Source organism: Brachyhypopomus gauderio, chromosome 5 (genome assembly GCF_052324685.1).
Source record: "Brachyhypopomus gauderio isolate BG-103 chromosome 5, BGAUD_0.2, whole genome shotgun sequence".
NCBI classification, from domain to species: Eukaryota; Metazoa; Chordata; class Actinopteri; order Gymnotiformes; family Hypopomidae; genus Brachyhypopomus; species Brachyhypopomus gauderio.
In genome coordinates this window covers 16,518,671-16,542,602 of record NC_135215.1, presented here as the reverse complement: position 1 = coordinate 16,542,602, position 23,932 = coordinate 16,518,671, and the positions used below count along the sequence as shown (strand labels likewise).

Here is a 23,932-nt window from a genome sequence, read left to right as displayed (position 1 = left end):
CACTTGTTCCCACTACAGTGTCTAAGATCCTCAAACATCAACAAGAGGAAAATTATGAAATCCCCGTTGCTCAAGTCCACGAGCTGCTACATCTGCAGCTCTCCCAGTGGAACAGGAAGTGCTGGGTGCGAGCTCCACCAATCAGGGGCCCAGTCCCCACACGGGACACGGCCTGATGAAGATTTCAGTCAGTCTGGATAAGGGCATCTGCCTCATGTCATACAGAGGTCCTAGATGCTCACTCTCAGCTGATACAACAACCACAAACAACGTAATTTCAGTACTGCTGGGATATTCTGAAATGTGCTGAACATATTTGAAAAGCATGTTGATTAAAACCATCATAATGCTGCCACGTTTCAAGCATCAAAACATCATCAAAACATTATCACCTCAGTTAGCCATGATTTCCGCCATAAATCATGTTAGCTAAGACACACTGAACACTGCCTGTGACCTGTGGGTGGATGCATGTGACCTGCGGGTGGATGCCTGTGACCTGCGGGTGGATACATGTGACCTGTGGGTGGATGCATGTGACCTGCGGGTGGATGCATGTGACCTGCGGGTGGATGCATGTGACCTGCGGGTGGATGCATGTGACCTGCGGGTGGATGCATGTGACCTGCGGGTGGATGCCTGTGACCTGCGGGTGGATGCCTGTGACATGCGGGTGGATACATGTGACCTGTGGGTGGATGCATGTGACCTGCGGGTGGATGCCTGTGACCTGCGGGTGGATGCCTGTGACCTGCGGGTAGATACATGTGACCTGCGGGTGGATGCCTGTGACCTGCGGCCTTTACAATGAGATTGCAGCTGTATTTATTTATTTTCACCATGAATTTTTAAAAAGATAGTAATAATACAAGGATATAAAAATGCCTAGAATTTGAAATGTGAAATGTGGTTTTATATTGTGGTATACCATTAAAGAGGCAACCATTCCGTCCCTCGACTGCAATATGTATATGTATTGATCTCTAATAAACCCCCTAGTAATAACGTCCAGTCAAATGTCAGAAGAAAAGTGCTGACCATAAAGGAAAGGCAAAGGCTGTACTCCAGTTCAGGAGAGGAGGGGAGGGGAGGGGATGAGAGGAGAGGAGAGGAGAGAGGGAGGAGAAGGGAGGAGAGGGGGGGAGAGGGGAGGGTAGGAGAGACACAGAAGTGAGGAGAGGATTACGTCTATCAGTCATAACACACTTCTACACGCCCCCCCCTCCCCATTAAGCTCTAATGAGCTGCAAAGCACTTCGCAAACAAAATTTAAATACGAAAGACCTTATTAATACGTACCCAGTGCAACCCGACACAAGCAACTCGACCCCTTTTAATATGACATATGGAATTTGCAATATTCATGTAAGACCTGAAACAGGTCAAATTTAACCCTCTCAGAGACTTTCATCAAAGAAGAGCTGCACCATGGCTGAATGACACCCTGCCTCACTCACTCTCTCTCTCTTTCTTTCCACATCTCTCTTGTGGGCAACTAGCCAACTTTCAAATCTCTTCATTCTAACAGAAAAGCCTGTGGAAAATGTAGTCCAAGCCTGAAATCACAAAGTGGACAGTCTCCTTTTTCAGGTGACAGTGTCCCCCAGACAACTATAGAAGCTTCAGCCCTGCTATTGGGTGAAAAAGCATTAATTGCCTTCTAGCCAATCAATTCTTTCATCCTTTCCAGGGAGTAATTTTACGTGATTCAACTGCATTGTCAAACATTGTGAGAACTGTCTGTAAAGCTGCTTTGTGACAATATAACCTATAAAAATGGTATGCAAATAAAAGTAAGTTGAACTGATTTTCAGTTAACTCAGCAGAAACTGCCTCAACTATATATGGGAGGGCAGAGGGTCTGATCTCCACAGGCCTAGTGCAGGGAAGAGAGTCTGATCTCTACAGGCCTAGTGCAGGGCACAGGGTCTGATCTTCACCAGCCTAGCGCAGGGCAGAGAGTCTGATCTTCACAGGCCTAGCACAGGGCACAGGGTCTGATCTTCAACAGCCTAGTGCAGGGCAGAGAGTCTGATTTCCACAGGCCTAGCACAGGGCAGACGGTCTGATCTTCACTAGTCTAGCACAGGGCAAATGGTCTAATCTTCACAGGCCTAGCAGGGCCCAGGGTCTGATCACCAGCCTAGTACAGGACAGAGAGTCTGATATCCACAGGCCTAGCACAGGGCAGAGTATCTGATCTATGCATCTACGGGTGTCTGATCTTCACCAGCCTAGCGCAGGGCAAAGAGTCTGATCTACAGGCCTAGCGCAGGGCAGAGAGTCTGATCTTCACAGGCCTAGCACAGGGCAGAATCTGATCTTCACCAGCCTAGTGCAGGGTGGAGAGTCTGATCTCTATAGGCCTAGCATAGGGCAGAGAGTGCAGTGTTCAGAGTAAGTTGAAGCACTCCCACAGGACAGCCCCTCCCACAGGACAGCCCCTCCTCTCCAAACGGGAGATGAATATTTACGCAGAGCCACATGCTGTTCCAGAAGGACCAAAGAAAAAAAAACAGATTCTCTCTCTCTCACATTGATTCTTCCAATCTCATTTTTGCCCTCCTTCTCACTCTCACTGAACTTTTTTCATCTTTTTGTGCAGGCATATACACGTGAGTATGTGTGTGTATGTGTGTGTGTGTTTCATGTTTGACTTTAAGAGAGTGTTCCATCTCTGCGGCTCATTTCAGCTCATCTTTCTGACGGGCGCAGACACATGACCTGTATCAAACCTGCTCTTGCATAGCCCAGGGGTTAAAGCAAGAAACTGCAGTGCCCGAACAGTTTTCTGCTCTGCCTTACCGAGCTAACAGTCCACATTGCAGTGAGTCTGTGCATCTACGGGCACTCTGCACACGGCACGCTGCACACGGCACGCTGCACTGTGGTGACAACGCTGCATTGGTAATTGTGAGATATCTTGTTGAACATGAACGTTTAAAATGCATCCAGAGCAAAAACATGGCATGGTGTTTGTGTTTTACATCAAAGAGTCGTTGCTGCATTATTACATTTGCAGCCTGGGATGAAAATACTTTATCAATCTAAATTAGGCACAGTGCCAGAGAACCTGACATCTTGCACTGTGCAATCACATGAGTTTATGCAAAGGTTGGAAAGGTAGTGACTGTGTGGACACTAAAGAGAACGAAGCAGTTTCTCACCCCGGTGAGACCAGCATGCAGCAGCTCTGCAGTGAGGGATGGATCACCACACCTGTTCTGCAGTGAGGGATGGATCACTACACCTGTTCTGCAGTGAGGGATGGATCACTACGCCTGTTCTGCAGTGAGGGATGGATCACTACACCTGTTCTGCAGTGAGGGATGGATCACTACACCTGTTCTGCAGTGAGGGATGGATCACCACACCTGTTCTGCAGTGAGGGATGGATCACTACACCTGTTCTGCAGTGAGGGATGGATCACTACACCTGTTCTGCAGTGAGGGATGGATCACCACACTTGTTCTGCAGTGAGGGATGGATCACTACACCTGTTCTGCAGTGAGGGATGGATCACTACACCTGTTTAGCAGTGAGGGCTGGATCACTACGCCTGCACTGCAGTGAGGGATGGATCACTACGCCTGTTCTGCAGTGAGGGATAGATCACTACACCTGCACTGCAGTGAGCGATGGATCACTTCACCTGTTCTGCAGTGAGGGATGGATCACTACGCCTGTTCTGCAGTGAGGGATGGATCACTACACCTACACTGCAGTGAGGGATGGATCACTATGCCTGTTCTGCAGTGAGGGATGGATCACCACGCCTGTTCTCCAGAGAGGGATAGATCACTACCCCTGTTCTGCAGTGAGCGATGGATCACTTCACCTGTTCTGCAGTGAGGGATGGATCACTACGCCTGTTCTGCAGTGAGGGATGGATCACTACACCTAAACTGCAGTGAGGGATGGATCACTACACCTGTTCTGCAGTGAGGGATGGATCACCACGCCTGTTCTGCAGTGAGGGATAGATCACTACCCCTGTTCTGCAGTGAGCGATGGATCACTTCACCTGTTCTGCAGTGAGGGATGGATCACTACGCCTGTTCTGCAGTGAGGGATGGATCACTACACCTAAACTGCAGTGAGGGATAGATCACTACCCCTGTTCTGCAGTGAGCGATGGATCACTTCACCTGTTCTGCAGTGAGGGATGGATCACTACGCCTGTTCTGCAGTGAGGGATGGATCACTACACCTGTTCTGCAGTGAGGGATGGATCACCACGCCTGTTCTGCAGTGAGGGATAGATCACTACACCTGTTCTGCAGTGAGGGATGGATCACTACCCCTGTTCTGCAGTGAGGGATGGATCACTACACCTGTTCTGCAGTGAGGGATGGATCACTACCTGTTCTGCAGTGAAGAGAGCGTCCTCACCGGCACCGCCATGATCGCGATGGTTTGCAGCACGCACAATTGTGTCACGTAACGTTACTTCAGCGGGAAGTGAAAAGCATACAGACAGGTGGAGTAGAGATTGTCAAATGAAACACAAAAGAACATTACAAATAAAATATTGTTCATGAGTCTCAAATCACAAGTCCAAGTCAAGTTGGAAGTCTTTTGAATGCAATCTAAGTCGAGGCTGAAGTCACTGTATATGCAAGTACGAATCCCAAACTCAAGTCCCCATCTCTGTCAGATAGGTCCAACTTGATGTAATTAAAGACTGGGTGTTAAGGGAAGTCACTATAAGAAATTACAGACACTGCTATATTTTAAGTGTTCTAACTGAAAAGCAGCTTCTGTTCACACGGCCTTATCATTCCTTTTCAGGTTCTACACTCTCCACACATGGAGTCTGGGATCTTCTATGGAGGCACTAGATTTTAATAACAATACAATATTAATAATAATTGTTAATGTCATTAATATGTCACAGAAACAAACAAAAAAAACCCATTTTTAAATCAAATGATAACTCGTTTATATTTTGTGTGTCCACAAAAATAATTCACGGATTCTCACTAGTTTGTTTGTTCAGAAAGTTTTATTTCTTTAGCCAGGTTCAGTTCCACAGCGCACAGCTGTCAGAACAGCAGCTGTGGAGGACACTCTCACACAGGTGCGTGCTAAGGGCCATGGCTGAAAATGTAGTCATCACTCAGAGCCGTGGCGGAGTATGTAAACAAACCTCTTTGTTGACAGGACACTGCTGTACTGCACTACGGATCCTCTCCCCACATTATCCCTGAATCATTACACAACATCCAGATTTTTAGGATGCTCAGAGTGTTAGATGAGCTTCTTTGAAACTGTAGTTAACTAAGTTGTGAGTTATTCTATAAAAACATACCACCTGTGTTACTGCTATGCTACACATCTAGCACATCTAGCTAGCAATACTCCAAGATAGGCTACATGGTAGAAGCAGGTTGCCTGTGGAGTTTATGTCCAAGACTGACATCTTCCACAATTAGTATAAAAAACTACCAAAATAAGCTGCCCCACAAACAGAAACATCTCTTTTGTAAATAAGTAGTTTTTTAACAAGCGGTTAAGTGAATAACTTCATGAATTAAACATGTATATTGGGTATTGGGCTTTACTCTCCACTGCCCAAATGCACTTCTTTGACACATATCAGGAAGACCGTGTCTGCTACGTCTTTGCCTGTTGTTTATCCCACTTGGACACCACAACATTTTTGACCCGCATGTACCTCCAGAGTTGCTCCCGCCAGTACTATCATTGCTTCTGACATCTGTATGTGTGTGTGTGTGTGTGTGATCTATATTTGAAGGCCCTAAAACAATCCTCTAAACACATCTCCTGAAGTAATGCATACTAGGACGTCCTCACTTTGCTCTGAGTGGACAGAGCCTCAGTCATGAGAAGGAAGGGCTTGATTTTCATCATGAGCACATGCTACGAAAGAGACAAGAGCTTTCGAACATGACACTGTGAAGAGCTCCCATCAGTCCGAGGCCCAATCCAGTGTGTGGGTGTGTGAGAAAGGAAGAGAGAGAGAGAGAGAGAGAGAGAGAGAGAGATCCTGTTTTCAGTGTCAAATGGAACAACTTCAAACTGCATTTCAAATGTGCAATCCATAAAATGAAGATTTGGACGTGATTTGAACGGTCTTCTACACCCCTTACTACACCCCTTACTACACTTCCTGCATTTACAGAGCCACTGACAGAGAACCCAGCAGATTTCACAACAGTAGCCCATGCAGAACACTAGAACCACAGCCCAGCGCTGGGATGTTTCAGCACTGGGATGTTTCCATTATAACCCTACATGCTGGTAACCTCTCTGTTAAACACGCCCCGTGCTCCATATGTGTGTGTGTGTGTGTGTGTGTGTGTGTGTGTGTGTGTGTGTGTGTGTGTGTGTGTGTGTGTGTGTGTGATTATATATATATATATATATATACTGTATATATATATACACACACTCACATGCAGCTATGATGCAGCTATGTGGGTTAGTACAGCATGTTAAGAGACAGAACCAGTCAGACGCTTGCAGATTTGTTTAACCAATAGAGCTTTGCTGGTTATGAGGCAAACCACACAAATAGAACACAGTATAAAACAGCAGCAGATGATTAGTAATCCAGGAAGATATCCAGAGGGAAACCAGATCAAAACCAGAGACACAAAACCAGAGGGCAAAGCAACAGACAACAAAAAAACTGCTCAAAGCACAGAGAAAAACAGAAAGGTCATAAACACGAGAGCCAAACCCAGGAGGACACCACTCAGCACACTCTAGGAAAACAGAGACTGTTCCTCGCAAGGAGGGAAGCAACAGTTCATAGATGTGAAGTGGAATTAGAACAGGTGGAACAGATCAGTGTTCAGAGGATGACAATCGGGAAAGTGTTTTTGGACTGAGTGATATGGGAAACCTGGGAACACACACACACACACACACACACACATACACACACACACACACACACACACACACACACACACACACACACACACACACACACACACACACACACACACTCCCTGTCTGGGTAGGTGTGATGGGGGTGGGTACATAGGTTGTTTGTTGAGTATTACATATGAGAAAAAGAGGAAGTGCTTATGCAAGAGTATAGTGGGCTACAACGCATGTCCTGTGGGGTACCAGACCTCCTCTGCTCTCCGCTATAACACTAAAAGTTCTTAGGCAAGACTAACACAGCATCTTCTTCCACTGCACTCACTGTGGATAACAGCATGTACATAAACACAAAAATGTGTCCATGGGATTTTGTCCTCAGTATTTCCAATATGTTCTGTCTACACCAAAGTGAAGCCACGATCAGATCATACATCGGTGTGACCTAAACCCTGGGCATGTTTACTGGGCATCTCTACAATGTCCACCCCTGTTCAAAGTGGATCGGGTGTTTGCCAGATGTTTTTATTCCATTCTAAAGCCAACCGCTGACACTACACCACTGGGGTTAGCTGATTCTGATGAGTGTGTGAAACATTCTGGTATATGAAGCCCTCCACGTGTCCGCTTGACCAACATAACACTTACAGTGTTACAGCTCCACAAACACGTGAGTTATTCTTTAGCTCACGTGGAGGACTCACGCTGAGATCACGCTCAACATACAGCCTATGTCAGTAGCGATCAGCTTAAATGCTCTGCACAGTCAGGTCAGAAATCTAGCTAACAAATATTTTGTGGTTTTTATCTTCTAACTGGCCCGTGGACACAGAACATGTGCAGTAATCCTTCTCACACGGAGCGATGCTGGGCGTGAGCTTGTTTGTCTTTTGCTGTTTGTGGACTGCATGTGTCTTTGGGCGAGTGCTGGTCACATGTCTTGTGCACACTGCAGTGTTTGTAAAAAAAAGTCTTTATCTTCGGAGGACAAAAATAAGCAAACACATGCAACACGCACTCCAAAGCCACAGAGCTGTCTGTGTGTAAACAGTGAGAAATAAAGAGTGCTTTGACCAAAATCTGGGTCTATCTTTCCTTTCAATGACACAAAATAAATAAATAAATAATAAAATAACAATAATGATGATGATGATGAAGCACTACTGAAACAGATGTAGTTTGGCTCTGAGCCAAAATGCTCTTTTCTGCCGAGACAGGAAGAAAAATGAAAAAGGACCAAAAGAAAGAAAAATGGTAACACTGGTGACCCTGCGGTGAAGAAACCCAGACAGATTTCCGGGGTTAAGCGTTGAAACCAGGGTAAACAAAGATATGTCATATGTCTAAACTAATAGCGGTCACACATGGTGACCTCCGAGACAAATGCTGGTCGTTCCGAAGGACGAACTGTGCTTTCATTCTTCCCTGTCTCGTTTTCCCTCTGCCATTACAGCTACTTTTTAACACTCAATAGCACTTAGCCTTCTAGAAACAGGATGAAACCTATTCAGAGAAAAACAGAAGGAAGAAAAAATTTTATATTTTTGTAAAACAAGGCAAAAAGAGGAGGGGGAGTAGTTGTCTGAACATAAAACTCAAACCTATGTTTTGACGGTAAATGATATCATGAGAGGCGAAATCCCACAACACGGGAATCACACGCCATGCCGCCTTCCCATGTTCGGGAGGGCGGTGTACTGTATTCTGGTGGTATTGTGAGGGGTGGCGTTTGGAGTCTGTATCACACACACCGTACTGCCTGTAATGAGACTGGATCCCGCGGAGCTCAGTGGAGCAAAGGAGGTGCGGCGTTCCCCGTGCCGCGTGTACTTCCCAAGCCTATTTCTCAGCGCTGAGCGGGAGCACTGGCTCGGCTATCTGCTGGCTTAGCACCTTCGAAAGAGTCGAATCAGCCGCTAAATCCGAGCGAAGAGCTTGGCCGGAAAACTATTGGCATAGATCATTTGTTTTAGCACAGAGTGCTTCCAGCACACAGTCCTGCTTTAATAACTCATCTCGCTGCTTTCTGAGTGTGCCCCCCACCCCTGAAACATTTTACAGAATAGCCACTGAGTGGACAATAAGTGTTAACAAAAACTCTGACCAAATATTTGCCTTGTGCTAACATTCTTTTAATAGATTTTAATTAGCTGGCTCAGAAGTGTTAAAAATATAGCTGAAATTAAACTCTCCTGGAGCAGGATTACTCTCCTGGAGGGGGGTTAATCTAGAGGACTAGGATTACTCTAGAAGACCAGGATTACTCTTCAGGAGCAGGTTTACTCTAGAGCAGTGGTTCCCAAAGTGGGGGGCGCGCCCCCTAGGTGGGGCGCGGAGCTATTGCAGGGGGGGCGCAGAGCTTGGACATGTGCACATGTGTCAATATTAGGGATGCACCGATCCCGATATTAATATCTGAAAAAATTCTCGATCGGGTATCGGGGACAATGTGACCGATCCATAAAAAAAGATCTATTCAGTCTAATTCTATGCTTGTATTGCTTGCTTTTCGGAGTTAGTTCAACCTTAATACTCGCGCTGGTGGTATTCCACTTAGTCCGTTTATTTGCTGGTTGACCAAAAAAAACCTGGGCTCCAGCAATACTTCACTGTTCATACATGAACTGGTGAGTTGTCCAAAGCTCATTGAATGCGTTACTTACAGAAATAAATTAAGGAGCTGTGGTCTGACTCGGTCTACGGCAGAAAGCTAAAAAACAATATTCCATACGCGCGCTCAACTCGCTCCCTTAAAGAGACAGTACACATATTTCTGGCCGTTACATGCTTTACAGTCTGCGCTTGCAAACTAGCCGCATATGTATTGCTGTTTCTCTTATTTCATCTCCTTATTTATTTTCAATTATATTTAGAATTCTTGAACCATTTAAAAGATTTCTTGTAATTTATTTTTTTCATGTTTGAACAAAGTTGTGAACCTATTGTTTTTGTAAGTTTTCAACACATCCCTAGTCAATATGGGGGGGGGGGGGGGGGGGGGGCGCAAAAATATTCTCATCTACTAAAGGGGGGCACTGCAGAAAAAGTTTGGGAACCACTGCTCTAGAGGACCAGGGTTACTCTCCTGGAGCAGGGTTACTCTAGAGCAGGGGTGGCCAACCCGCGGCTCGCGAGCCGCATGCGGCTCTTTGCCTGGTTTCATGCGGCTCCCCAGCCGATCTGCGGGCTCACCTGTACAAACGGGGCGACACACTGCTACATTTTCGTGGTGCGCGGTTAGTTTACAAGCCTAGCGAGCCGCTAATACTTTTAAAACCGGCGTAGTGGAAAACACGCATTTGACTGTCTTCACAGCTAATAATTTACACTCGCCAGGGTTACTCTCCAGGAGCAGGTTTACTCTAGAGGACCAGGGTTACTCTCCAGGAGCAGGTTTACTCTAGAGGACCAGGGTTACTCTCCAGGAGCAGGTTTACTCTAGAGGACCAGGGTTACTCTCCAGGAGCAGGTTTACTCTAGAGGACCAGGGTTACTCTCCTGGAGCAGGTTTACTGTAGAGGACCAGGGTTATTCTCCTGGAGCAGGTTTACTCTAGAGGACCAGGGTTATTCTCCTGGAGCAGGTTTACTCTAGAGGACCAGGGTTATTCTCCTGGAGCAGGTTTACTCTAGAGGACCAGGGTTATTCTCCAGGAGCAGGTTTACTCTAGAGGACCAGGGTTATTCTCCTGGAGCAGGTTTACTCTAGAGGACCAGGGTTACTCTCCAGGAGCAGGTTTACTCTAGAGGACCAGGGTTACTCTCCTGGAGCAGGTTTACTGTAGAGGACCAGGGTTACTCTCCAGGAGCAGGTTTACTCTAGAGGACCAGGGTTACTCTCCAGGAGCAGGTTTACTCTAGAGGACCAGGGTTACTCTCCAGGAGCAGGTTTACTCTAGAGGACCAGGGTTACTCTCCTGGAGCAGGTTTACTGTAGAGGACCAGGGTTACTCTCCAGGAGCAGGTTTACTCTAGAGGACCAGGGTTACTCTCCAGGAGCAGGTTTACTCTAGAGGACCAGGGTTACTCTCCTGGAGCAGGTTTACTGTAGAGGACCAGGGTTATTCTCCTGGAGCAGGTTTACTCTAGAGGACCAGGGTTATTCTCCAGGAGCAGGTTTACTCTAGAGGACCAGGGTTATTCTCCTGGAGCAGGTTTACTCTAGAGGACCAGGGTTATTCTCCTGGAGCAGGTTTACTCTAGAGGACCAGGGTTACTCTCCAGGAGCAGGTTTACTCTAGAGGACCAGGGTTACTCTCCTGGAGCAGGTTTACTGTAGAGGACCAGGGTTATTCTCCTGGAGCAGGTTTACTCTAGAGGACCAGGGTTACTCTCCAGGAGCAGGTTTACTCTAGAGGACCAGGGTTACTCTCCAGGAGCAGGTTTACTCTAGAGGACCAGGGTTATTCTCCTGGAGCAGGGCTGGGGAAGCACTAGCCCGAGTGTTGCATATAGCGTTATGGTGAGATGCCCTTTAACCTGCAGAGAAGCTTTTCAGAATGCAGACTGAAAGACTGAACCCAAGGTCCCAAGGAAAACTGTTCCCCCTACACATACTCAAGTTCTACTTGGCTGGAGAGAGAGAGAGAGAGAGAGAGAGAGAGAGAGAAGGCTATAGATTTCCATGACAACTGACATTTTTTTTGACAGAAAACACAGGGATGATGTGTTGCAGCTATTGGCTTGAGATGACATGTACAACACAGGAGCAGTACTGCACCACACAAAGGCAAACACAGCTAACATCTCTCTCCCTCTCGCACTCTTCAAAGGACCTGCCGGTGAAGGAGATTGTCCCACACAGCACGCCTCAGGAGTTTCTCCCTCTCCCTCTCTCTCTGTCTCTCTCTCCCCCTCCCACCCTCCATCCCTCCCTCTCTCTCTCACCCTCTATATATCCTGAGCTGAACACACACAGAAGCGCTGCATGTGTGAGTCTCTGGTGCCTCGTGATGCCACATGCTCACAAATAACCCCAATTACATGCAGACTGAGGGAAGGAGCCGTAGAGAAGGTATTTTTCATTAAGAGGCAGGTCTGTCAGCAGGAGAATCTGTAATCAAAAGCATACAAATCAAAGAGCCAGGGCTGCAATGCATCCTGGGATGCCTTCATCGCCAGGAGACAGACGCCAGTCTACCTGCTCCATCAAATCGCCTCCTAATGGAAGATGCCCCACAGACAAATCTACATATCAACGGCCACAAGACCCACCCCTGCACAACCCACCTCTCCCCTTTCTTCCACTTCCTCGCTCTCTCACTCTCTCTCACTCTCTCTCTCTCTCTCTCTCTCTCCCCCTCTCCCAGCTGATGCTAATGTTCATGGACAGTGAGTAAAAACCTTAGAGCCCCACTGCATATCTGTTTCATTTGGGTCATGGCTAATGAAACAGAGAGACAGATAGAGAGAGGAGAATGGAAAAGAAGAGAAAAGAATGTCACAGAATGTCTAGAGGGACACTAGCATACCAAGCTAGTGAGGTCAAAGCCATGTAATCGCGCACGACATGCTCGCGTGCAGAGGCTGCTCTAGAGGGCCGTACCACTCGAAGAAGGAAGCACCACAGCCCATCCCGCAGCCCGTCCCGCAGCGCAAGACAGAGCGGCTTCAGGGTCCTGGGTACAGAACCGCCCCGGCTATGGTGGAGCCACAGGAGCTTAGGGGCGTGTTCAGTGGCACTCCTGCGTCTACGCTGGTTATGAACCAGACCTCGGACGGCTACCAAGAAGGGACACGGGACAAAAGTAAAACATTCTGAGGTCAAGAGTGTCACAAGACAAGTCCTTTGTCCTGGTCTTTTCCTCCTCTGTCCTGGTCTTTTTCACTTTGTCTTTTCTCTGTCAACGTCATGCTCTTTGTCTTCTACATTTACATATATAGTGTTGGGCTGAGTGTACATCACTCTGTGTGTTGAGTGATAGGAGTGATTAGTGTGTTGAGTGAAGTCTCTGTATGTAGTCTCACTTCATACCTGTCTGTCGGTCTGAGCTCTCTTCCTTTGTGTTTATTTTCCTTTGTGTCTAATTCAACAGTCACAGGTGACCCAATACACACACACACACACACACACACACACACACACACACACACACACACACACACACACACACACACACACACACACACACACACACACACACACACTCAAATCTGCTTTATTGCTGACAACGAACAAACATTATTAGGACTATGTCCAACACTAAGAAGGAAAGATGAGGGACCGTTATAGTTTTATGAAATCATTTGCCTTAAAGTATACACAGGCAGCAACAGTAATTCCTGTTTGTTTTTGAAGTGACACATGGTGACATTAATTCATGTTTACTTCTGAAATATACTCACACAGGACACATAATTCAAATTTGAGTGTGTGTGTGTGTGTGTGTGTGTGTGTGTGTGTGTGTGTGTGTGTTGGTTTTTAATACCCTCAGCACCACAAACACCTGTTTGTTTTATGATGTACAAAGCGCAGGTATAGGTAACTGCATAACTATTTCCCTGTGTGGTCTCTGCTCTAGTCTTACCCTCCTCACAGAAGCAGCTGGCTGAACTGATTCAGTGGCTAAGGGACAGGAATTCTCTGTCCTGATGTTTGTCATTGTGGAGATGAATGTGGAGATCGACACTACTGATGAAGAGTTTATTTGTGAATTTGCTCTCTCCAGACTGAGGTGCAGCAGCTTAGAGGAGAAATCATGACATCAAGGCAGAGCCGTGCTAAAGCCCAGGAGCCCACGGAGCCGTGCTAAAGCCCAGGAGCCCACAGAGCCGTGCTAAAGCCCAGGAGCCCACAGAGCCGTGCTAAAGCCCAGGAGCCCACGGAGCCATGCTAAAGCCCAGGAACCCACGGAGCCGTGCTAAAGCCCAGGAACCCACGAAGCCGTGCTAAAGCCCAGGAGCCCACAGAGCCGTGCTAAAGCCCAGGAGCCCACGGAGCCGTGCTAAAGCCCAGGAACCCACGGAGCCGTGCTAAAGGAGGCTCTAGGTGGTACAGAACAAGGAAACGGAGGGCTCATCTGTTTGGGGCACCCACGTCCGCAGCCACCTGTACATGTTTGGGGTAGGATGAAAGAGGAAGCTTGGAAGACAAAACCAAAGAACTCTGGGAGGCATGTAAGATTGCATTCTTTGCTATTCCTGATGACTTCATCAATAAATTGTATGAATCATTGTCGAACCACATTAATGTGGTCCTTCAAGCTCGTGGAAGTCACACAAAATATTAAATATGGCTCTAATAGCACCACAACGCCATTCACCAGTGTTATGAAGAATATATTTGTAAATTAAGTGAACTATTTGTTTGATTTTCACCTTACTTTCTGTGGGCGACAAAACCTATGTCTTGCCAAAATCTGACCTTTCTGTGTTCATTAAATGATCAATATTTCTGCAGTGAAGCAAATTTATTTTTTGTAAATTAAATCTCATTTGGGAGGGTTTCAGCTTTCATATGAGTAATTTCTAAAACCAATCGATGAATTTAAAGTCAGGTTATAAGCTGTTGTTTCCACAACATGGATAAGCGACAGAACTTATGTCAGGGACTGTAAACAGACATGTGGTGATCCAGTGCTGTCTAGCACGGTGGGCTTTCCCCAGACAGAAGAGGAAGAGCTAGGACCTCTTCCTCCCACTGTCTCTCCTCACCCTTGGAGCAACCCTGTTCTACATGCACATCATAAGTCCAGACAACCATAAGGATGACGCTGGAGTAAAGAGGCCCCTCTCCACATTTCAGAACATGGTATAGAAGTGTAGAAGTGTACAAGTATAGAAGTGTAGAAGTGTACAAGTATAGAAGTGTAGAAGTGTAGAAGTATAGAAGTGTAGAAGTGTAGAAGTATAGAAGTGTAGATGTGTAGAAGTATAGAAGTGTAGAAGTGTAGAAGTATAGAAGTGTAGAAGTGTAGATGTGTAGAAGTATAGAAGTGTAGATGTGTAGAGGTATAGAAGTGTAGAAGTGTAGAAGTATAGAAGTGTAGAAGTATAGAAGTGTAGAAGTGTAGAAGTATAGAAGTGTAGAAGTATAGAAGTGTAGAAGTGTAGAAGTGTAGAAGTATAGAAGTGTAGAAGTATAGAAGTGTAGAAGTGTAGATGTGTAGAAGTATAGAAGTGTAGATGTGTAGAAGTGTAGAAGTGTAGAAGTATAGAAGTGTAGATGTGTAGAAGTATAGAAGTGTAGAAGTGTAGAAGTATAGAAGTGTAGAAGTATAGAAGTGTAGAAGTGTAGAAGTATAGAAGTGTAGAAGTGTAGAAGTATAGAAGTGTAGAAGTGTAGAAGTATAGAAGTGTAGAAGTATAGAAGTGTAGAAGTGTAGAAGTGTAGAAGTGTAGAAGTATAGAAGTGTAGAAGTGTAGAAGTATAGAAGTGTAGAAGTATAGAAGTGTAGAAGTGTAGAAGTCAGCGTCTCCAGTGCTCTGACTGCCCTGGTCCCCATCAGCGCCAGCTTCAGCATCAGCAATGTGTTCTCCATGAATTATCAATTAAAAAAATCAATTATCCTTATTGTTGGAGACTCTATAATCCCACTAAAAGCCCACTAAAATCCCTAGTGTTGGAGAACATTTTGTTGGTGCCCAAATTGAGGCAAATATTATTGCCATTATAGTATATGCAGGTATGAATGATTTTGCACTCAACAACACAGTTTGATATTAGGAAATATCATGTCTGGACATCAAATAATTCTGGTCCCTCCACTGCTACAAACGCAGTGTGGTCCCATCACTGCTACAAAAACACAGTGTCTACAAAAGAAGTATCTACAAACGCAGTATCTGGGTTTGTAGACACACAGTGTATGGTCCCACTCATTACAAACAGTCTCTGGTCCCACCCCTGCTACAAACACAGTAATATTTGACTGTAGGAGGTGCATATAAAAGGTCCACTGTACAGGGTGCATCTAGACGACTGTTCCGTTACATGTGCCATGGGTATTAATAGTTGGATGACACATAATGTTTTATTTTGTGTTCCAGTTTTCCCAATTATGGATCCACCAGAGAAAGTTAAATTAAAGTCATATGCATGGGAATTAGACAAACCGACAAACTATCCTCAATAATGCAGCAGCTTGTCTCCCAGTGCAATGTGGGAAGACTGCTGTATGCTTTTATTAGTGAAGCTGGCTTACTGGATTAGGTCTGTCCTATCTGGTCTTCCTAATGTATTTCATTCACTATGTCACAATACTTGTACTCTGACAAGGACGTGTAGCAGGTCTAAGGACACTGGCTCCCGATTAGTTCTCATACTGATTTTAAGATTGTTCTTTTCTCTAGTTCTCTTTCTGAAACGTTCTGTGTTTAACCAGACAGGTTCCTCAGATCCTCACGAATGACCCCGCCCCATCACGGTTGGCCCCGCCCAGGTTTCCATGTTTCTATGGTTACCCTAGGTTTAGTTCACTTCCTGGTTCCGCTACACATGTCAGTAATGGTTCATGCCCCTTGTTCAGTTATGACACCTGTCATTTCTAGTGTGTTTGCTTTAGGGTTAAGACCCTTCACTGGTGAAGAGTGTTCTTAGCTTGGCTGAGCATTAGAATAGATTCTCTTTTATGCATTTTATTGTACTGGTGGTGTGTGTTCATTTTACTTTTATTTATATTTGTGTTTGGTTCTTTATTGTCTTAATTCATTACTTTTTAGGATTCATTAAGGTATTATAATTTGTCATTCATTAACTACTTAATTTATTTATTACTTTAGGTTTAATGGAGGTTTTTCCTCTGCATCTTCAGGAAATAAACAAACTCTAAAGGCAATTCAACCAGAGTAGGTTGGTTAGAATAGATCAAATAATCAACAAGCAAAGCAAACAAATAACAAATAAATAAATGTTGTGCAAAGTAAGACTTGCATTCACTTAGTTCTCGCCAACAGTAATCCGTCAGTAATCCATCAGTAATCCATCAGTATTCCAACAGTAATCCAACAGTAATCCAACAGTAGCTTTTTTTTTTGTTTTGTCCAATCCCATAAGAGAAGCGCTCGTAGCATCAGCCCTTCCTGCCTCTCTCTTAGGTTGCCTGGAAACCACTCCACACAGTTGCAGTGCTGTTTTGATATGTTGAGCTGCGCCAGGGCAGAACATCTCCAGATAATCTCGTCTTTCACTTCTGAAAGAAATTAAAAATCATCTGAGTGGTGCGCGAGCGATGACCTCCTTGTCGTCATGGCAATCGGCCTCTTTGGAGTTTGACTGGAGCTGTGTGGGAGGAGGACTCGTTTAAGCACCATAATAGTCAGTATTTCTCTTAAATTTTCTCTTTTCTAGGTCTCTTTCTCACCCTCTTTCTCCCTCGTTCTGTTAAACTGTTAAACGTCCCTCTCTGTTTATACTCTCCTCATCACTGCTCAAACATTTAGGTGGTGATGACACCAGTGTCCTTAACACGCATTCTACAGCCAGACCATGTTCAACCAAACGAGCGCTTTACGAGACCGGCCGAAGACGTTTCCCTGTGCGGAGGTTCTGGCCCGCCCACAGCTGTATACCCATAAAAGATGATTCACTAACATAAACCCCTCACAGTAAGAACCCTGTTCACACTGCTCCGACCAATCCGATTGGTTAAGAAGACAATGCTGGAAATGAGAAAACGGAAATGTTAATTCTTTGGAACGTGGTCATTAACACAACATTTGGTCATGAATATTATATTGGTTGCAAGTTATGCAAGTTTTGATTATGATGGAATTTCTGTTATAGGGGCTTTGTAAAGTCAGCAGAGATTTAAAAAATGGTTCGGTTTTACACACAGAACCTTGTGAAAGGCAGAACCCGGCTTGCTTTCCTCCACGGAGCAGCAACAGAACCATCAGGAAACAAATTACCCACAGTGACACACATCTGATTATATATGAGATAAAAACCTCTCAATTAAAATATCAGAAAGAACAATGAGAGCTGGAGAGAGAGAGCAAGAAAGAACAGGAGAGAGAGAGAGAGAAAGAGAGAGAAAGTCTGAGAAGTAGATGTAAATCATCCTTAAAGAGGTCAATCATTAGGGTGAACCTTATGTTTGTGTACCAATCCCTCCCCCTCTCACCACACACACTACTCACCTCACACACTGCTCACCTCACACACTGCTCACCACACACTGCTCACCTCACACACTGCTCACCACACACTGCTCACCTCACACACTGCTCACCACACACTACTCACGACACACACTACTCACCTCACACACTACTCACCTCACACACTGCTCACCTCACACACTGCTCACCACACACTACTCACCTCACACACTGCTCACCACACACTACTCATCTCACACACTACTCACGACACACACTACTCACGACACACACTACTCACCTCACACACTACTCACCTCACACACTGCTCACCACACACACTACTCACCTCACACACTGCTCACCACATACTACTCACCACACACACTGCTCACCACACACACTACTCACCACACACTACTCATGACACACACTACTCACCTCACACACTGCTCACCACATACTACTCACGACACACACTGCTCACCACACACTACTCACCTCACACACTGCTCACCACACACTACTCACGACACACACTACTCACCTCACACACTACTCACCTCACACACTACTCACGACACACACTACTCACCTCACACACTACTCACGACACACACTACTCACCTCACACACTACTCACCTCACACACTACTCACCACACACACTACTCACCTCACACACTGCTCACCACATACTACTCACCACACACTGCTCACCACACACACTACTCAACACACACTACTCATGACACACACTACTCACCTCACACACTGCTCACCTCACACACTGCTCACCACACACACTACTCACCTCACACACTGCTCACCACATACTACTCACGACACACACTGCTCACCTCACACACTGCTCACCACACACACTACTCACCTCACACACTGCTCACCTCACACACTGCTCACCACACATACTACTCACCTCACACACTGCTCACCACACACACTACCTACTTCACACACTGCTCACCTCACACACTGCTCACCACATACTACTCACCACACACACTGCACACCACACACACTGCACACCACACACACTACTCACCTCACACACTTCTCACCACATACTACTCACCACACACACTGCTCACCACACACACTACTCACCACACACTACTCACGACACACACTGCTCACCTCACACACTGCTCACCACACACACTGCTCACCACACACTACTCACGACACACTACTCACGACACACTACTCACGACACACACTACTCACCACACACACTACTCACCTCACACACTGCTCACCACACATACTACTCACCTCACACACTGCTCACCACACACACACGACCTACTTCACACACTGCTCACCACACACACTACTCACCTCACACACTGCTCACCACACACTACTCACCTCACACTGCTCACTACACACTACTCACCTCACACACCACTCACCACACACACTGCTCACCACACACACACTACCTACTTCACACACTGCTCACCACACACTACTCACCACACACACTACTCACTTCACACACTGCTCACCACACACACACGACCTACTTCACACACTGCTCACCACACACTACTCACCACACACACTACTCACCTCACACACTGCTCACCACACACACTGCTCACCACACACACACTACTCGCCTCACACACTACTCACCACACACACTACTCACCACACACTACTCACCACACACACTACTCACCTCACACTGCTCACCAACACTCCCACATGAGGCATGTCATGGGAATCATGTTTAACCATGTTGTGTAACCCTCATTTGGAGTGTATGGAAAAATGTATTCATTTATTCAGATGTTTTCACTTATCTTCATTTTGAACAAATTAGTTTAGAGTGATGAAAATCTCAACACCTAAAAACATATAATAATCTCTCATATAATTAATAATCTATTATTATTATTATTATTATTATTATTATTATTATTATTATTATTATTATTACTACTTTTACTACTACTACTACTACTACTACTACTAATAATAATAATAATAATAATAATAATAATAATAATAGCACTTAAACCATCAGGTGTTTCTCATATAAGAGGACTGGCAGATTTCCAAAACTGCATCTTCTCCAATAAATGTATAAAAATGTGATAAAGCACGTGAGAAGTGAAGCTTTCTTTCACATTAGCGGGGTTAACACCCTACATCTTCAGTTTCCCCATTTAGAGCTTGGGTTTTTAACATGGCTGTTTTTATACAATCAGTTGCTATGAAACTTTGTTAGCAGTGACGTGCAGTATTCCAGACACTTCAGGACCCTGAATTTAGTGTTTGTAGCGGCATTATAGATGTTGAAAGAAAAAAGTGTATCACCAAATCAACATTCACATCAATCAGATGGCAGGTGTCTTAAAATGTAGTGTGAGTGATGATGTTTCAGCTTCAGAACCCGTTATATAGGTCAGTAGGATTGTTTATGCATTACTCAAACACGAATTCAAACAATATTCTGTCTTCTGCAGCAAAAGGAACTTATTGAGAATGTCAGAAGAAGGCAGACTTACTAACCCCATTCAGGCTAACTACCCCATTCAGACTATCCAAACCCATTTATTTATTGAAATTTAAATTCAAATTTAAGGCTAGCTAATCCCATTCACACTAACTAAACACATTCAGGCTAACTAATCACCTTGACCATCCTCCTCAGACCAACCGTCCTTCTCAGAATCAGTCAGTGCTCAGGTCAACTGCCCTTCTATGACCTTCTATGGTCAGGAATGAGAAAATGATCAGTGTCAACAGAGACCCATGATCCCAGATGGCCCTGTGGGGACGGCACAGCTGCAGTGAAGATCTGCTCCTGTCTTCCCATACGCAGCACTTCAAAACATAAAACATTTGTCCAAATGCTTTGAGGATGTGTGTGTGTGTGTGTGTGTGTGTGTGTGTGTGTGTGTGTGTGCACATCTGTATATTTGTCTAAATCTCTCTCTGTGCTGTCTAGTTTTATTTTCCATTAACTTAAAAATGTTTTGTTTGTTTGCAGTTTGACTGTGTAAATAACGTCACATGGGTGTGTGGAGGCTGAAATACCACATGGGCCTCATAAGGCTGAATCTGATCACCTTACAGAATGAATCAGGAATCAGGAGTTAGTCTAATGTAGGCTGTGCTACCATAGACTACTATAAGTTATACCCAAAATGATTTACTTATCCTCTATTACTATATATATCAATACCCGTTATACCTCTAAACTTCTATACACAACCGTACCCTTTATACCTCTGTGCTGTCTACTAGTGTTGGCTATGTCCAGAAACAGTGAAATCTCAAGAGAATAATAAAATAATAGCAAAGAGAAAAGGAGGGAGAATAAGAGGCAGTGAGACAGAGAGTGGCATGGAGAGTAAGACAGGGAGTGGAATGAAAGAAAGGTCATTTCCTAAGAAGAAAACTTCATGAGAAGTGACACAAAGAAGTGGCCAGCATATAGAACAGGAAAATTCACATCACTGTCCTCATTAATCACAGAGGAAAACCAGACACTGCCTGTTTGAGAGAGAGATTGCTGAACACTGCATATGACCTGATCAGAAACACAACACTAGGGCACTTCACTACACTAGAGGGAAGGACACTTCACTACACTAGAGCGAAGGACACTTCACTACACTAGAGCGAAGACACCGCAGTACATTTGAGGCAAGGGAACTACAGTGGAGGAAGGGTGCAAACCTAGAGGTCAGGGTATTTCACTACACTAGAGATATGGCACCATACTACACTAAAGTGAATAGCGCTACACACGACACTAGAAAAGAGACACACTACTCTCAAGGGCACTAGACTACATTACAGGAAGGGCACTAAAATGGAAGAAGAACACTACTCTGTTTCACTTTAAACTACATCAAAAGCCCTACATTATATAAGATGAATGCACAACACTAGAGATATGGCACTGCGGAGGATCCAGACGTCTCTGTACAGCTCCAGAGAGCTAGATCTGGGCTAGCTTCCTGCTGATGCAGATCAAGAACGTGGGTGTTCACCCCCTAGAGCCATCACACAAACCTGTATGAGTCTGCACCGCTCTGACACCCCCTGAGAGTACAGTACAAGGTCAGCATACAGTGCAGTAAGAAATCATGGAACAGAGTGGAAAGAAGTGGGAAAAGAATCGGGGGGGTTGGCCAAAACCCCAGCCAGAAAAACCCTGTCATATGAGCAAATTTGAAGCCCTTCTGATACACTTTAGAAGTGCAAATTTAGTTAACTTATAAAATAATGGAAATCATCACACTGCACTAAAGTAAACCACAAGAGTGGAGTTGTTGTTAATTAATTATTAATATATAATATTCAGAGAAAGCATCAAATCTGGCTAGGTAGGGTTAAGCTGTTTTTACCCAGAATTCTCTGCACAAAACACCCACCGTACACAACAGGACTGTAACAGCACAAGTGATAGTATAAGTGTCAACACCAGACAGACTTGGACAAGGTTTCCAAGGGAAATCTGGGTGAGCTCAGTAGCCAACTGCACACTATCCTTTTGAAGACACGCAGATGAGCCAAAACACAAAACCTGTTTGTGCATAACAATTAATGACTCACAAAGACATTCATTAACGCTCCTGCATGAGCTTACAGTCGTCTGATTTCATGACAGCACAGAACTCCCTGATATGAAAACACTGTGCTTTCAAAAGCTGCAACAATAAAAACCCCCAAACCACACGTCCTGGGTCCCCCAAACCCCACGTCCTGGGTCCCCCAAACCCCACGTCCTGGGTGAGCTGCTGGGAAGCCAGAACACAGCGAGCACATTTCAAATGCGGATGCACCGCCACTCTGCTGATGAGAAACTCCATATTGTCCCTGTTCACTATTCCGGTCCGTTTGTCTACATGGAGCTCCTCTCCCTGCGAACGGATGCTAAATAATGCAGGCCCACTAAAGACAGGGGTTGGGGGATAGAGAGAGAGAGAGGGAGACACAGAGAGAGATAGAGATAGAGAGAGAGAGAGAGAGAACAGGAAAAAGCCACAATGGAAGCACAGAATAGAGTGAGAACAGATCGAGAGACAGAGAGAGTGAGACAGTGAGAGACAGACAGACAGACAGTGAGGAAAAGAGAGACAGACAGAGAGAGTCAGAGAAAGAGAGAGAGAGAGAGAAAGAGAGAGAGAGAGAGCACACTTGCACCCAATTGATCAGATTACACTGAGAGCTCTCCACGACTCTGAGCCCCACAGGCAGTGGTGAGAGGTCCGGGATCAATAGCCTAATTGAAACGAAGCATCACGTGTTTGGCGGTGATGATCCACTCACGCAGCACAAAGAGCACCTCTCCAGCGCCACAGGAAACACGGCACATGGCCAGGGCGAGGGCCAGGAGTACAGACAGCATCCAGACAACTCACCACGCCTCAGGTGAGGCTGGGTGCTTCAGGCCACTTATGTGTTGATACAAAAGGTTCCCAGTACAAGAGCAATCAGACTGATTTCAGTCAATAAGTTCAATATGTAGTATAGGCACAGCTCAGCACTGCTAAATGGAGGTCTTTAGCAACACTTTATTTCAACACTTTATTTCTCTGTGTTTACCTCTCTCTCTCTCTCTCTCTCTCTCTCTCTCTCTCTCTCTCTCTCTCTCTCTCTCTCAGGTGGCTAGCGTGTGACCTTGACTTCACGTGAACAGCTAGAGTGCTGTCTCGCTGAAGAGTAAACAGACGAAGAGGCGTGTGAAGGTTAATCCCCTTCCTCCCTCTACTGTGAAAAACACCACTGTTCAGACTCAAATTGAAAATCACACATTCAGAGGGTGTCTAACACACACACACACACACACACACACACACACACACACAGACATTTACAATCACCCTGCACCTGATAGTATAAATTGGTTCTTTTACCTCGGTTCAACACCTCAGGATCTTGGACAGTAATGGAGTTTATCCAAATCCAAGAAGCCCCACAGTGTTCACTCACACCCTCACTGAACGGCAAAAATTGCAAAACCTCCAGTCCACAGACAAATGGCTGAAGTT

General features: G+C 45.3%; 1 protein-coding gene across 1 annotated transcript in view; it reads right to left on the bottom strand.

Moving 5' to 3' along the window:
- Nucleotides 1–23,932, bottom strand: part of khdrbs3 (KH domain containing, RNA binding, signal transduction associated 3) — a 125,584-nt gene that overhangs the window by 62,968 nt on the left and 38,684 nt on the right. The gene's annotated exons all lie outside the window — the stretch shown is intronic.